This window comes from Prunus dulcis, chromosome 4, assembly GCF_902201215.1.
Source record: "Prunus dulcis chromosome 4, ALMONDv2, whole genome shotgun sequence".
Taxonomy (NCBI): domain Eukaryota; kingdom Viridiplantae; phylum Streptophyta; class Magnoliopsida; order Rosales; family Rosaceae; genus Prunus; species Prunus dulcis.
The window spans coordinates 11,396,019-11,399,954 of record NC_047653.1 but is presented as its reverse complement, the minus strand read 5'-3'; positions in this window follow the sequence as shown (position 1 = coordinate 11,399,954).

The window sequence follows — 3,936 nt, the reverse complement described above, 5'->3', positions numbered from 1 at the left end:
CCCTCGTCACTGCCATGGGGGATGATGATTTTTTCATTCCTCATGGAGGTAGCACTATCGACCCCACTTCTCAGTCTCACCTGACTTTAGCCAAATTAAGTGCTTAGATGGCTCAGTTCCTAAATATGTAGAACCAGTTTCCTACCCTAGCCAAATTGAGTACTCATATGGCTCATTTCCTAAATATGTAGAACTAGACCCCTACCCTAACCAAATTGAGTGCTCAGATGGCTCAGTTCCTAAAGATGCAAACCAAATCCCGAACTCGATCCTGACTCAAGATCCGAACTTGATCCTAACTTGCTGTGTAATACTTTATTTGTTCCATCTCTATCCAATAAATTGATTTCAATTAGTCAGATTACTGAACAATTGAATTATTATGTACTAATTTACCCGAGTTTTTGTTTGATTCAGGATATTCACAGTAAAGAGATTCTTGGTCGTGGTACTAAGAGAGGGGGGCTCTATTATGTGGATAAATTCAGTCCTAGCATGGCTAACAGTGTGATGCATCCCTCTGATAGAAAACAAAAGCAAATCTGGTTGTGGCACTGTCGATTGAGACATCCATCTTTTAGTTATATGAAGCATCTTCTACCGGATTTATTCTCAGTTTTCAAAGACTTCGAGTTCAAATGTGATACTTGTATTTTGGCCAAGAGTCACTGTGTGCCCTATCCGTTAAGTCCGAGCAAGCGTATTACTTCATTTACGTTAATTCACTTTGATGTCTAAGGACCCTCACCTATCACTGATCCTTCTAGCGTTTGATGGTTTGTCACATTCGTAAATGATTGTATACGGATGACAAGGCTTTATTTGCTGAAGAATAAAATTGAAGTGTTTTCACGATTTCAATTCTTCCACAAATAGATGAAAACTCAGTTCAATGCTTAAATGCAGATTCTTCGCTCAGACAATGGTGAAGAATTTTTCAACTATGACTTTCAAACTTACTTCCAACAACATTGAATTATCCATGAGACGACATGTCTTCAGATACCACAACAAAATGGTGTTGCTGAACGGAAGAATAGACATCTTCTTGAAACAGCCCGAGCACTTCTGATTGGCGCTCATGTTCCTCGCCATTATTGGGATGTTGTTATCATCATCGCAATTCACTTAATCAATCGCATGCCTTTTGGTGTATTGAACTTTAGAACTCCTTTACAAATGCTCACACAACTCGGACCTCTGCCCTCTGTTTTGGTTCTCATGCCCCAAAAATCAACGTAGCAAGCTTGATCCATGTGCACTTCGTTGCATATTTGTGGGATATGCCACTCATCAGAAAGGTTATTGGTGTTAACACCTTCATACCAGTGAGACTTATGTCACTTTGGATGTGATTTTTTTGGAATATAAGATGTTCTTCTATGACCCAACATCCAATTCTATACTTTAGAGGGGGATACGGAGTGAAGGGCAAAATTGGAGCAACTTGAAAAAAGAAGAAATTTGCGTCTGCACAGAAGCAATCGATCGTCCTTCCTCTGACGATCACCACGAGGTCTGGAGCATGGGTTTTCTCTCAGCCAAGAAACGATCAATCACTCATTCCCGAAAATCGATCTCCTGATCCATGCGAAGCTGTTTCTGATTTGAATTTCACTCCTACAGACAACCCAAAACAACAAGATGAAGAACCCCTCCCCCCTCTCTCACTTAACATTACCAAAGAACCAATCTCCTAAGAATATCTTTGAGGTAACTACTCCTACCACACTTGTGAATTTAGAGAATAAATTTATTGGATATCAATTACCTTTCATGTAAAATCGTGGAAAGCCACCAAATTGCTATTCACCTGATATTGCCAAGAGATCAAAGTATCCAAATGTGAATCATGTATCTACTTAGAAGCTGTCTGAACCACTCAAGGCTTTCATGCATCAGTTGTCTGCTATCCATATCCTAACCAAGGTTGCTAAAGCATTGAAAGATTCTAAGTGGGTGCAAGTTATAAAGAAAGAAATGAAAGCTCTTAAGAAAAATCAAACTTGGACACTGGAAACTTTTGCACAAGAAAAAAAGACGGTTGGATGTAGATGGGTGTTTACTATCAAACACAATGTTGATGGATCTATCGAGTGATACAAGGGAAGAATTTTGGCAAAATGGTACACACAGACCTACGGTATAGACTCTGAAGAAACCTTTTCTCTAATTGCAAAATTAAAAACCGTCAGAGTTATACTGTCCCTCGCAACTAATTTGGATTGGCCATTATACCAATTTGATGCAAAGAATGTTTTCCTACATGGAGAACTCACGGATGAGGTGTATATGGACATTCCTCCTGGATATAATATTACTCAGACTGGAACAATATGCAAATTATGAAAGACATTGTATGGATTGAAACTATCATTGTGCGCATGGTTTGGACGGTTCACCATGGCGATGAAGAATAATAGTTTCAGACAGAGTAACTTAGATTATACTCTGTTTCTAAAAAACATCAGAAAAGAAAGATAACAACTTTAATAATCTATGTTGATGATATGATTATTACTGGGAATGATAAACATGATATATCTCAGCTACAAGACTATTTGGCTATTGAATTTGAGATGAAGAATCTAGGTGGGCTCAAGTATTTCTTGGAGATTAAGGTGGCCCGATCATAGTAAGGCATATTTCTCTCTTAAAAGAAATATGTCTTGGACTTGTTGACAAACACGGGAATGCTAAATTGCAAACCTGTAGACACTCCTATTGTTCAGAATATCATCTTGGAGAACACCCGGATCAAGTTCTAACTAACAAAGAAGGATACCAACGATTAGTGGGAAGATTAATCTACTTGTCACATACTCGACTGGACATTGCTTATGCGGTGAGTGTCCTCAGTTAATTTATGTATTCTCCAAGTGAAGACCACATGAATGTGGTTCTTCGCATATTTAGATATTTGAAGTCTGCACCCGGAAAATGACTTATGTTCTCAAAATATGGTCATTTGAATATTGATGGTTATTGAGATGGAGATTGGGCAAGTAGTGTAACAGATAGAAGATCTACATCGGGTTACTTCACATTCGTGGGAGGTAATTTGGTGACATGAAGGAGTAAGAAACAGAAGATAGTTGTCACATTCCGGGATCAACTCCGCCGTAGCACGATATTGTCCGCTTTGGGCCCCCTCTGTGCCCGCACGGTTTTGTTTCTAGGAGCTCACGAGCAACTTCCCAATGAGTCACCCATCCTGGGATTGCTCTGGCTCCCAACTCGCTTAACTTCGGAGTTCCTACGACTCCGAAGCCAGTGAGCTCCTAAAAGGCCTCGTGCTAGATAGATGCGGGTGTGCATATATAAGGCACATCACTCCCTCTCCGTTGGTTGATGTGGGATCTTACATAGTAGCTTTATCTAGTGCATAAGCCGAGTTTAGAGGCATGACTAAAGGAATTTGTGAACTTATTTGGTTAAGAAAGTTGCTTACTGAACTTGGGTATAAACCTACATTCACAATTAATCTCTTTTGTGACAATAAGGCTGCTATAGCTATCGCACAAAATCCAGTTCAACATGATTGCACTAAACATGTTGAGGTGGATCGACACTTCATCAAATAGAAGCTTGAGGCTAAAATGATTCAGTTCCCTTTCGTGAAGTCCGAGAATCAATTAGATGATATTTTGACAAAAGCGATTTCCAATAGAGCGTTCTACAATTCACTGAATCAGTTAGGCATTTGCGACATCTATGCACCAACGTTAAAGGGGATTGTTGGCGTGACTTGTGAACCATTGATTTTCTTTCCTTACACACCAAAGATTTCTATTGTAATTGTAATTGATTTACTTTAATTCCTGATTTCCTACTATAAATATAAATATAAATTTTTATTACTTTACTTGGTCACTAAGACTCCGTTGTATTATAAATAGGCTCATTTACTGTAGTACCTCCTGAAACTTTGGTCAA